The sequence below is a fragment of the Stigmatopora nigra genome, chromosome 2 (assembly GCF_051989575.1).
Source record: "Stigmatopora nigra isolate UIUO_SnigA chromosome 2, RoL_Snig_1.1, whole genome shotgun sequence".
Lineage (NCBI taxonomy): Eukaryota > Metazoa > Chordata > Actinopteri > Syngnathiformes > Syngnathidae > Stigmatopora > Stigmatopora nigra.
Genome location: NC_135509.1, coordinates 10,067,170 through 10,080,507, shown reverse-complemented (window position 1 = coordinate 10,080,507; position 13,338 = coordinate 10,067,170). Strand labels below are relative to the sequence as shown.

The window sequence follows — 13,338 nt, the reverse complement described above, 5'->3', positions numbered from 1 at the left end:
GTATTGTATTGTATAACTCTAATAACATTTGCAGCGGGCAAGTATCCAGACCCAATTGTTTATTAATCACCTCAAGCATTTTCTTTAAAAAAGGTTGGTTAAAATGCATTTATCTGTTTATGTATTTCAATTTATGTATCACAATCAATACAGGGTTAAACGAATTACTACTGCGAATCAAAATAATGCATAAAATATTCAAAAAAACAGTTATATATTTTGATAATGCATACTTGTTACTTTTAAAATAATAATAATTTAAACATGGCAACTCAGTCTAGTCATATTAACCGTTTTTTTTTCTTTCTACAAATGACTCATACATCAAAACAAGAAATGGTTTCCTTATTTTTTTTAAACCTACGAGGAAACAAACTGTTTTTCCTATTTTTTATTTTTTTATATAAAGCCATAAAACAAATTGTTCACGCATTCGCCTCTTATCAACAACCCGACAGCAATTGTGATTCATAGCAGTCATTTAAGTGATAATGCATCCATTCACTGCATAGTGGTAAACACACACACACACATAGTGGTAAACACACACACACACACACACACACACACACACACACACACACACACACACACACACACACACACACACACACACACACACACACACACACATGCAAGATATCAGCAATGTTGCAATGATTGTGCTAAACAGGAGGCAGAAAACTGAAGATGGTGTTGATTGATAAATTTACAGGTTAATTTTGGGATGGATAATGAGAGTAGGACCCTGAGAGATACTGGAGAGGAAGGCTAGGGCCTTTTTTTTACTCTAGTTTGGATGCAGTGCCATCTGTCTATTACTGACAGAACAGCATGCAGACTTGTATAGGTTCAACAAGATTCTCTTTGCTTTTTGGTCCATTCCATTTTGTAATTTCAACTAAATTTTCTAAAAAAAATACTCTTGTCAAATAAATATTATACATTTTATGCTTGGTTGAAAACTATACATCCACATGGCTTCCATATCTCTTGGATAGAAAGAAAAAACTTTTCTTAATTAGAGGGCAAATGATAAGAATGCAAGGGGAGGTTTAACTAGAGGTGAGCAATAAGGTTTCTTATACACATTCCCACTACTTGTCACAGCAATGTGCCAAGTCGGCAAGGACTTTTAATTAAGTCCAACTACTGTTACTGTACATCTCCCTCTCCATGAATCAGCAAATGTCCCTAATGATAATCAAAGGCCACCATTTTATTTCTACACCTGACGCCCATTAATTCTATTCTGTCCCACTGTATTCTTTTCAACCAGAAAGATGCGTGAAAGATGTACAATTCAGAACTTGCTGAGAATTAAATGTGACAAGACAAGCATAATTGCACTGTGGGAATTTACACCATGCCTACAAAAGTTGCTTTTAAATAAAATCTAATAAAAATGGGAAACTGAATGATGTGTTAACACAGTGATCGAGGGCAATTAATTTACATACTGTCGTACTACGGGATTTAAAGTGACCCAATTTATTTTCTATTCTTTGTAGCCACGCTTCAAGAGAATTCCCCCCTTCCTCCCTCCATGCAGCTCAATACAATTTCCTGGCAAGTCAGTCTCTTTGCTGTCTCTATTGCAAGGGAAATATATTGAGAACAATTAGTTACCAGACAAAAAAATATCAGAAAATGAAATATAAAGAATTGTGCATTGTGTCCTATTAAATAGATTTAATTACATGGTATCTTTATTAAGGATTTTTTTTTTTAAAAAAAGGTAGTGACATTTTTCATGATTATTTTGGGGTTTTGTGGTAGAAAATAATTATTTGCAAAATTATGATAATTCATGTTGGTCAATAAATGTTGTAGATGACATCACTGTTGCTATAGACCAGACGTGGCCCTTATTTAGTCTTAATTTGATATAAATTGTCTCCTCTACCACACCTGAATCAAATGATCAATTCATCAGCAAGCTTTCCAGAAGCTTCTTGCCTCTCCTGATTATTACATTCAGCTGTGTTGGTGGAGGAAGGCATGGAAAACAGACTGGATAAGGGCTCTTTAGGAAAGGACATGGCCAACCCTGCAATAGACAATACGGTATGTATATAAAAGGTAGAGATAGAGAACAAAGCCACAAATACACTATGTACATGCAAGACAAAATGAATTAAAAAAACATTAATGTATTTTCATGAGAAAGGTATTTAGAAATTCCAAAATTAAAAGTTATGTTTGGCAACTGCAATTGCAAGATATGCTGAAAGGAGTGGGATGTAAATTTTCAATATATAGTTCTTTTGGGACTGCCGTGTATTGAGCATTAGATCTTTGTGCCAGGCAGGTGGTAACATGAGAGCTTAAGAAGCAAAACTTGTTGCTGTACAAAGTCCGCTGGACATATATTTAGACATACAATACACTAAATGTAAAATATATGTGCATATGTATGATATATATATGTATATGGATTTAAAAAAAATGTAAATCAAACCAACAAGAATGTTTTTCAAATTACACCTACATTACCAATAGTCAGAGTATATTGTAAATTATATAGCAGACCCAAATATGTTTAAAAATCCTGGAATAATGCATCTTTAAATAATCAAATGTTATGTAGAATTGTTCCTTTTGGAGAAAAATAATCTTCTATATTTAAAGGATGACTTACATAGAAGTACTATGTGAATTTAATCATTGCCTAAATTCAAAGCGCTGTATGCAGCCCAATAGAGTATAAAAATACTCAAGGATTTGACGATTTGGCGTCGATGGCAAATAGCATTTTTTTCACCATTTTCATCAGCATGCATTTTGTCACACATTGGGAAAAAGGAGTGCGGTTTTGACGAGAAGAAGTGCGACTTAGGGTATTATTGTAACGCCGTAAATGCTCGCTGGTTACCAATAAGTGCTCGGTGGCACCTAAGGGGTTGCTGCACTCCTCCCATTCATTTCAAAAGCTTCCTGAACTCTGACAGACAGCAGTGCGACCAAAAAGAAGGTGCAGAGGACAACTCTTGGGGCTGGGAGGGGTGAAGCCACCCTTCTGTTTCCAAAGCACCCAGCAGCTTGATCCCGTGTCACTCGGGGGGCAAGGCTCGGCTCTGCCTCCATTTGCCTTTGAAATCCAAACATTTAATTGTGGCCAGAGAAAAAGGGGTTCAATCGAATGAATGGTTGAGGCGTATGAACGGAGGGCAACGCCTCCTTGGGAACGGCAGGCTTCAAATAGAGTACAAAAAAAAAAAAATTAAAATCAAGAGGGAATAATGAAATTAGGGACGGCATGGCGGGAGAATTTAAAGCGCTGACCCTGATCGTGCACGGTGAAAACCAAAAGATTAGAAAACGTTTCATGCTAATTTCCATGGAGATTTCTATAATTTTGCAAAGATTGCTTCTTCCGCTTTGATTTGTCTACATTGGCCGGCACTCCCACTGTTTCCCCACCTCCATCTCCTGCTAGCATTTTCGGGGTGGTCCGCTCTATCACGCCTCTGCTCTCGTGGGCCCTTGATGGCCCCTTGCGGCGGCCTGCCGTCGTGAGATTACTGAAGCGATGCTGACATCTCTATCAGGCGTGGCGTCACTGCCATGCCCTCTCCCACCCCCACGTCTCTCCACCTGGCTTCTCTTTTGCCCACCCACCAGACAAGTCTCCAAGATCCGTCAGATGATGGCTTCATTGGTTTGCGCGGCACCCTGCAAACTCGCACTCTCCTATCCTCGAAGCAGAACCCCCCCACCCCCCTTCCTCCGCACACCCAACCCCCTCACAATGTAGACTGTTTCACCTTTCGCTATCCCTCAGCCTCCTCTCCGTCGGCTTCATCCTGGTTTGTGCTTCTGCCTGCCACATCAAAGGAGAACCTGGGGTCAGAGAGCCACAGGCATGGAATATAAATGCAGCCAACTGTGTGGCAGTATGGGAAATCAATCCTCTAAAGATAGCCCCATACTCTTCATGAACCCATCACTAGTCTCTGATACATATAGAAACATGTATTATAGCCCCTTTGTGTATCATGGAGTGACGATATTCTTTTTGCCTTTGTCTTCAACTTTCCCGGGCAACTTTGAAACGGTGCATATCGTCGTCTGAGGAATATGGGAATCACCGTTGGGATATTGCAGGATATTTCGGGGGGGAAAAATGGTGAAAAGGGGGCCGTCCGGTGGAGCGAATGATTAGCGCCTCGGTCTCACAGCTCAGGGGTCTTGGGTTCAAATCCAGGTCCCGTCCACCCATATGGAGTCTGCATGTTCTCCACGGGCCTGAGACGGCTTCCTCCGAGTACTCTGATTTCCTCCCACATTCCAAAAACCTTGCACGGTAGGCTGATTGGTCACTCTAAATTAAAAATTAAAATTAGAGACAGGTTTATTTTCCACTTAAAGAAAAACTGCAGACATGAATTTTGAGCTAATTTCTTTAGTTTTTTTTACTGTTTTATTCTAATGCAGAAAAACATTTATGCATACTTAAATATATCTTTTTTAGTATCGAAAAGCATCATTGACAATTTATGCAGCACTTAAATTGGAGCTCCTATGGTTTTGCAATAAGAGTTATTATATATTAAGAGTTTGTGTGGGTAAAAGAAGGAAAAGCACAGCAGCATATGTAAATACTATTTGTTTGAGGTCTGTTTCTCGCCTACATAAACTATGGATGTTTCCTGAAATGAGGTCATGTAAATTTAACATGGCATTTGACACCTGTGATGCAGTTGAACTGACAAGCGAATGGCGGTGGGATCGGGTTGGGGACGTGGCCGACTGACCTGGAATTGTATCATCCTTCATGAATGAACAGGGTGAAAAGCTTCACAGTCAGTGGGCTCGGAGGTCGACTTACTCAGCTTTGAGAGCAATAGATAAACGCACTGTCGGAGGATGTCATCGTCTACATTAGTGATGGAGATGCCGCGCTGGCCACGGCGTTTGACTGACATGGTGTTTTGTGCAGTGTGACAGGGGCTTGTAAATGCTAACTCCTTTTGGCCGTGTCTTTCAGCCTGGTGGAGCCAAAGCATGCCAACACCTAGTGATGCCGAGGCACTCCACTTCGACATTATGCGGGTCTAATACATGGCCTGCTTACCTTGAGGGTGCATACGTCAACTATCAGAGGTGGGAAGCGTTTTACATTCACATACACTACTGTAGTAAAATTAGGAGTGCTGAATCAAATAATAAGGTATTTTCACAGTAATAGTATTAAATACTCTGGAGTAAAAAAAGGATAGGATGAACAATTTGTTTTTTAAGTAAGTGGTGAATGCTAAAATGTAAGAAACTTGTATTTTTGTTTTAAGTTAACAAATGAGTAGGCTGTTTATGATTTGTATTAAGTCATTCTTGTGGTGAGAAACACCAAATTCTGAGGAGGCCGTAGACTAGAAAATGGTTGTTTCACTAAATCTGGTGCATCATTATTAGTTATTCATTGAATTAATGTTATCGTAGTTCCTCCTACCTTAAAATACGCAATGTTGTTAACCTTGGTATGTTTTTTTTAAATAACAATCCAGGTGCTATATCTGCTCTCTCATTTCATACCTGAAAAATCTAATTATGTACACTAACCAAGTACTGTATACTGGATATACACTTCATTACTTCTCACCACTATGGGACATTTGACCCTTTAGTCAGTACAACCATCACCAACAGCATTATCTAACTAATGTAAACATTTAACACAAACAATGGACGTGTAAAATAGCATAAGGAGGAAGAAAGAATGGAAGGTAGGATAGTAGGAAGAGGTTTTAAGAGTCACTATGTAAACCACAAGCAGACAGGCATCATCTTAAAGTGTCTCTACCACAAAAGGCTTCACCAACCACAATATTGAAGATGTGTGTATTCAGCACAAGCCTAATGCACTCACCGTCCTCCGCAGTGCATACTCTATGGCCGCACAATAGGTACGATATGGGTTTTTCCATGCTTTCAGAAAGCAGACAAAAGTTTCCCGCTCGGTTGAAGAATTCCCGTCCAAACTATTTGTTTCATTTCTGCTTTCAGAAGAAAAACTGCAAGACAAAATAAAAAAGAAACAGATTTACAAGAATAATAACATTTCAGGAAAAAGAAAAGGAAAAATCCCACTTAGAGTAAACCTAAAGAAATGTGTTTTTCTAAATGGTTCTCATAGACTCTTTGGATTATTTAGCACAGCAACTACACAGTGAAATACAGTTTGCAAAACTATGCAAATTGTCCAAAATTACAATTCTTGGAGGATTAGTTTTCTAATTACTAATATTTTCACCAAAATGCAGGGACCATCATGTTGAAATGTAAGATGTGAAAGATGTTACTTCAAGGTAAATGTAAACCCACAGTTATAATTTTTAATATGCGTTTTTTTTAAATCACTTTTATTCTAAATAAAATACCCCAACAGTGAATTCAAATGACATGAATTGTCCTCTTTCCTTTTTATCTGGACTTAATAACTTTATTCAAAACAGCCACTTATTTCAACATTCAATAGTTTTTAATTATTTCTGATATAAATTTAAAAAAAACCTATACACTTTAGTCTACATAGCAAGAAAAAAAAGATCTTATAATGAGTTCTTTATAAGACCATCTTTTTTTTGCCACTCCGTTTTACAGCTGAGAAAACAAAATGAAGAATTCAAGTGCCTGCAGCACACACACAAAAAAAAAAACCCTTGGCCATGCAACTACTGTGGAGTTGCACTGTAGGCCGGAGGGCCGGACAGTGTGCTCTTCTTCCACCCCCTTAATGCCCTTGCCATTGATCTTTCCCGTAACTACAGCTCCCCACAGAAAGCCACACAATCTGTGCAGGGGAGTGCTCCCAGGCACCCCCCACTTCAAAGGTGCATATTTACTCTTAGAAAATTTAGAGAAAGTGCAGCTGTGGATGCATCCTCCAACCTCAATCAATGATAGGGCTTCTCTTCCTGACCCTCCCCCTGCTAGCTAATAAAGTGCTTCTTTGGCTCTGCGGTTTCTCTGCGTGTCTTATGGGCTTGGTTCAAATTCGCACTTAGGTTGGTTTCAATTGTGTTCCACTTTTAAATTGATTTTTTTTTGTTTAAACTTTGTTGCTCAGCAAGGTTAGCTGCACAATATTTGCACTCTTTGACTTCCTTTGAGACTGAAATCCAGACCTTGGTGCCGGCCCCAAACTTGGATGAGAAGTGAATGTTGGAGTCGGGAACAATCTATTGTCAAATGTAATTTTAAACGATGAGATAGAAATTATATATTTATTTTTTTTAATATTTCAGGTCCTTTTCCTTCAACTGTTTCACACTAAATGTCAGGTAATATTTTTTTTTCCCAGTTTAAGTCACTTATATACCTGCAAAGCATCCCTATTTATTGCATACTTGGCGATACAAATAGTGAATTTTCTGAGAGGAATCTGCTTAAAGTGAGCCACCATAGTTGGAAAATAGCATGTGGGGTCTATTCATCCTAGCTCATTTGGATCCTAGTGGTGCCCCTCACAGGCATATATTTTTCACTGGCAGGCAGATCGTAGTACAGGTTACATTCTTTGCTTCACTAACATGTTGACAGCACTTTGTTAGTAGATATCAGCTTGCAGTGAGCAGACACCATGAGGGAACGAGGGATGTGGTAATCATCTCTATCTCTGGTTCCTTAGCAGTATTTCTCCCCCACTACTTGTGGCCAGCATGCTGGCAGACACTCTCCATTGAGTGGCTGTCAGGCAGAAAGAGGTGTGGGGATGTGGGCTCGGTTCTACGCCAGTTCACAGTCATTTCTTTCTAAAAGCTTGAAGCTGAAAACATTAAGTGTCGTCCCCCATCTTACATGTGCTGGCAGTTTTGACAACACTAACAAGGAGACCACCGGTAGTCAAACTCGATTACACTTCCCAGGCGGCTTCAGGGCAGCTACTGTTGAGCTTGTTCTAGCAAGCCTTCCAAGAGTAATGCATGGTCAGCAAATCATACCCCGAGAGATTGATTTTTGTTTTTTTCTAAATCATTCTTAGTAAAACAGATTTCCCAGTGTGAGAATCCCAGTAGCTCAACAGATTTTAAAGTATTCAGGATAGGCTGCCTGGCACTAATAACCATGACATGTTCAAACTTCATTGAAATCACCTTTCTTCCCAATTCTGATGATCGGTTTGAACAGTGGCAGATTGGCTTGAAGATTTTGAGATGCCTAAATGGATAGGGTCTTAGTTAGTACTAAAATATTTGAAAATGCATCTAGTCATGAGGAAAAAAAATACAACCAAACAACAAAAACTGAAGAATTAAAGCAAAACAAAAAAATGCACAATGGACCGACTTCAATGGCAAATAGCAGCACCATGCTTTGCTAAGTTGCAGTTTCTCACAATCTGGACCTGTGATCTTTAGAGTGATACCCTGCAGTTCATAGCAACAAATACACTCAATCACTCGGGGAGATCCCAAGTCTCTCTGTTGGCCAATTATTGCTTCTTAAAAGCCCGGGGTGTAGAGGAAACTTTGACTCCTGAAAATAAAGACCAATGTGAGGGGAAAAACACTGTAGCTATTAAAATCTTTATTATTCTGTAAATCACCAGCGATTTGTTTTGCCTCATGGCTTGTTCCGCTACGTTCTTGTTGCTATTGCAAAGGGCACGAGGTGATTACAATTGAGAAGAGCAACATTATTTTTTTGCAAGTTGTTTCAGGGAATGAATAAAATAAATGTGGTGTCTTTTTGTTATTGTTGTTGTTGTTGTTGTTATTATGAGTGCATAAGGCAAAGATCTCCTCTGTGTCATAATTGCCTGGAGTTAAAGAGTAAAGGCTCTGGACTGCTGATGTTAGTGTGGGCCTTTCATCAGGGGGCTGAAGTCAAACCTGCTTTCAAAGATCAGGGACTCGTGAGGATCAGACCTCTTTCATTTAAAGGAATGAAAGCCTTTTTGAAAAAGAGAAAAGTTATCATTTATCTATTGCTGAATTAGACCTTTCCTTGACTGGTGCGTGACGGCTGGCTTTGCTGTTTTTTTTGTTGACTATCAAGCATGGCATTATTCATGGTGAATTCCTGCTTTTTTGCTCTTTCAATACCAAACATGCTGATTAATTTTAAGGATATATTTTGAAATTAGCTTGCTTATTCAAACCGAGTGGAAAGTGGAAAATGTTGAAGAGGATCACACAATTCTGGAGTAAAAATCACTCCAATTTAACAGCGCCATGTTAACTTTTTTGGAGAGCGGCTTATACTTCACCTCATAATTAAAAGCCCGCTATGGGGAAAAAGGAAAACACCAACACTGCATTTAGCAAGCTGATAGATTCTCCAAAAGCCCTCCTTTGGCTCGCTTGTTGGCTCTAGGTTAAGAATGGCTCTCTAACTCCAATACCACTTTCCTCATGACAAGAGCCCGACTGAGGATGCTTTGAAACATCAGCCTCTAATCACCAGAGAGAGCATCCTTACAAAAAGAAGCTGATGGACGAATGGGTCATAAGAAGGATGTCCCGACCATAAATCAGACTACGTGGGTGACAGCACACAAAATAGGTGAATTGTCCTTGGGTCTGCAATGCAGGGGGTGCCCCTTGTGTCCCCGCGTCGCACCACCCTTTTTATTATTTGAGAGCGAGTCAAACGGATGCCCTACCAGCCATTCTTCCCTCCCCCGTTGTGTTTCCTCACCCCCCACGCACACACTCTCCCCGGCTGGACCTTGCTATGAACTGTTTCCAGAGTCAGTTACTGGTGTAATTGAAAGTGCTTTGTCATCGCTTTCAGCCAAACACTGATGGATGTGAAGTTGAATGAGGTTTGGGGTTTAGCTATACGAGTGGGCCTGTGTGAGATTTATCACCAGAGGCTTAAGAGGCTACAAGAGACCATTAAAGTGCCGCCACAGCCTACGGTGTCACAAACTGTTCATTATTATTCATTAAAATACAATGCCTTAAATATAAGTACTTTCCATTGGAAAAAAAACCAATCACATTCACTTTGAAGGGGTGTTCTTACAACTAGTTCTTTTGAAAAAGAAAATCCACACAAAAACAATGATCAACAAGTGATCTTCAGCCCAAAAATTGTGATTGGGGGACAAATGAACTTTAAAAAAAATGCCAACAAAGAATAAAATGGATCACTTACCTCTCACTGTCTTCTCACTTACCTTCAGTCATCTAGTAGGAGGCAGATCCCCGCCCAACGTCCTTCATGTTACCTCACCCCGAAGTTATTCCATGGGAGGGATTGTGTGTTGTGCTACTGAAAGGTTCAGAGTCCTGATGGCTGTTGTGAAAAAGCTGTCCTTAAGCCTATTTGTCCGTGCTTTGAAATGGAGTCGTTTCTGGGCCTAAATAGTTAATAACATCAAATACAATTGGCAAAAGGCATTAAATATGAATCAGTTATTTTCCCAGTGTAATCACAGTGTGAGTTTTCACAGAAAAGACTATCTTCACTGATCAATTGTGGTCTCTGGGAAACCAATGGAACCATTTAATTTCAGTTCTAGATCAACAACCTCATGCAAAGCGTGGGAGGTGTGCTAGTTCTCATTGTCTCCCACTTATTATAGGCTACTCCCAGCTGCCCAAACTGTGAGGGCCTGGATCACGTCCAGCCTCGGCTCTGATCTGGGCCTCTTTGTGATTTTGACTAGCACGGAGTTGCTGTCCTAGAGCCATGTTGGAATGCTAGAGCAGTGGTGGAGAGGTGCAGAGGAAAGTGACCTCGCTGTGTGATGTGAGCGAGAGTAGCTGGGCAAAAGTAACACACTGAGGTTGGTGGGATTATAAATAAGTAGCTGTGCTGTACACAGCAAATAGGAGAGGTGAATACTTGTGCCCACAGCGTGGTTGTAAATGGTGCCCTTTTACAACATTGCCCAGCAGCAGCTGCCAAGACAAGATGGATAGAATAGGAGTAATGAGACCATTTGCCTTATTTCTCCTCAAATATTTTACCATTTCATTTCAATTTTTTCTGAAAAGTCAAAATAGATTTCAAATGCATGATATTACCTCCTCACTGTTTGACAATTTAACACATTTTTTCATATTAGGGATAAAATTAAAACAGATCCTGGGGTAAGCCAATGAAAACTGAACCAAAAACAACAAAGCGTATTGGTATAAGAGCTGCCTCCTACTCGTGATTCTCAATATGTGATTGTGATCTTCTGTTTCCATGGTATTTCACTAATAAGCCAGTGGGTGGTATACTTGTGGTGCTGGGGGGTGACAAGCACAATAGGAAATTATTGGGACCACTATCCCTCAATAGCAGGGTCCGCCACACGTTTAAATTTTTAAAGTTTTGTTAGTTATTTACCTATGTTGCACACTATAAAAATCCATCGGTGTTCTAACTTTTCACTAGAACAAAATGTGTTGTAGTTTCCGCAGTTTAAAGTGCATGTGCTGCTTTCCCATATAAAGTGCCACATATGACGAGTCGCTTTGGGGCATATGTAAGCCATATTGTCGAGCATGAGTCTACAAAAAAAAAGACATGGATCCTGCTACAGGCACAACATACCTGATAGGTGAAACAAAGAGGAGATAACTTAAACAGGAAGCCAAGTGTGCAGTAAACACTATTAACTGAGGTACTCAGTGAAACTAAATGTGGTGTGTGAGAAGACTTAAATTTGAATGGCGACCATATGGTAGTTTGCAGCTTGTCTTTCAAAAATTTAAAATGTTATTTGTGGTTTGTGCTATTGTTATTTTAACAAGTTGTACCTAATATAGTGGAAAAAAAGCTCAAATGAACATTTGGCACAGAGCTAAATGTGAAAAAAACTATTCAAATCAAAAGAAATGCCATTGCCGGTGGGAAAATTAGCACGGTAAATGAACATTAGCTTGCAGATGGTTTGTGATGGAGCATCGCCGTGGCTGCTAACAAACAATTGATTAACTTGTAAACTCCCATTGCCCAGCTGTTATTCAGGCTGTTTATCATAAATAAAAGAGGGGGAGTAGGGAAAGAATCCAGATGCTTTGAGTGTGGCAGGGAAGCAATCTGTCATTATTCTCAACTAACACTGATGGATGCCGCTTTGAATGGAGATTGGTTTTAGTTAAACATGACAAAGTGAGGGATGACATGGCGCTGGTCACAAAGGCAGGGGGTCCGGCAGTCCCTTACTATTTGCTTTCCAAGGAAATGTAATGTTCATGTATCAGCTGTCAATAAGGAATCATGTTGATAAGGCATCGTGGTTTGTGAAGTTTAGAAATGAGAATTCTGCAAAGGATCATAATGTTTTAGTAAATTAATTCATCTCGTAAATCGGCACATGGAAATGCTCCAAAAGTGCCAGTTATAACTTTATTGGAAAACAGATTGTGTGGTTCAATTAAAAAAAAAAAGGGCAAAAAAGTGATTTCAATTGAACTGCTTGAGTCGTGAAGTTGTAATTTAAGATTAGAAGTATTTTGTCAAAAAATGCTGCTACAGATTTCTTTGCAGGAATACATTTCTAGTCATCTGAGAGACAGAATGTTAGATGGGCATGTTTTGTGTGGTGCTGCTCTTATTTCTTTTATGTGAGTCCATGTGGCCAGGCTGTTTGCAGTCTTGGCTGCGGCGCAGGCGGCTAAAGCAAATTGTCAATACGAGGCAGCAGAACACACGGCTGCCTCTTTGGAAAAAGAAATAGCGGAGGTGTTGTAGAAGTCAGCCCACAGACAGGAAAACTTGGGAGGAAACACCAGAGAGCCATTAACTATACACAGCATTATAGTGATCTACTAGCCCAAAAAGCTCTACTAACAGCTAATGAACTGGACTTGGAGGCACAACCACTCATTCAGAACCTCAAACACGCATGCACAGCATGTATACAAAGACTGAAGAACACGTTGGGAAGCAATGCAGAGTCCTCATCTTGTACAAAACAGCACGACAGATCAATTCTCAAACGAAAGAAAAAGATTACACACACTCTCACTTACATTTGCAACCCTTCTACACCTCAAGACACTTTTGTACCAATTTAAACTTAACTAGGCAACCCCCACCCCAACCAAAAAAAATAAGCACCACACGTATCTCCTAATTAAGAATGAGGCACCAGGGTTTTTTTTGTGTGTCTATGGTTGTGCATGCAACGTCAGTGTCTGGAGTGTGAAAACAGATCTGATAGACTGGTGCCCTCGGCTCCCCCTGATCAGGCTCCAGCAGGTATCCCTTGTGATTGACAGCTCACAGGTCAGCCGTCCATCTCCCAGTCTGTTAGAGGGTGGGCGGTAAAGAGATTTGGAATGCCTGGGACCCTGATTGCTTTATTGCTCGCCTGTCAGAACCATTGTATAGCTCTGTATTATTAGGGATCGCCATCTCTCAGTCTGCAAGGTGCCGCGCCTCAGCTCT

At 40.0% G+C, this 13,338-nt stretch overlaps 1 long non-coding RNA gene across 2 annotated transcripts in view; it reads left to right on the top strand.

Moving 5' to 3' along the window:
* The first annotated feature begins 1,998 nt into the window (after positions 1 to 1,998).
* LOC144185713 (uncharacterized) overlaps positions 1,999 to 13,338 on the top strand; it is a 34,650-nt gene continuing 23,310 nt past the window's right edge. Inside the window, exons 1-3 of one of the 2 annotated variants that reach the window (XR_013324805.1) lie at positions 1,999 to 2,067; positions 4,991 to 5,106; positions 6,604 to 7,504. This is a non-coding gene — a long non-coding RNA (uncharacterized LOC144185713). Of the gene's footprint in view, positions 2,068 to 4,990; positions 5,107 to 6,603; positions 7,505 to 13,338 lie in introns of those variants that run through there. The other variant, XR_013324806.1, reaches the window with a different exon arrangement.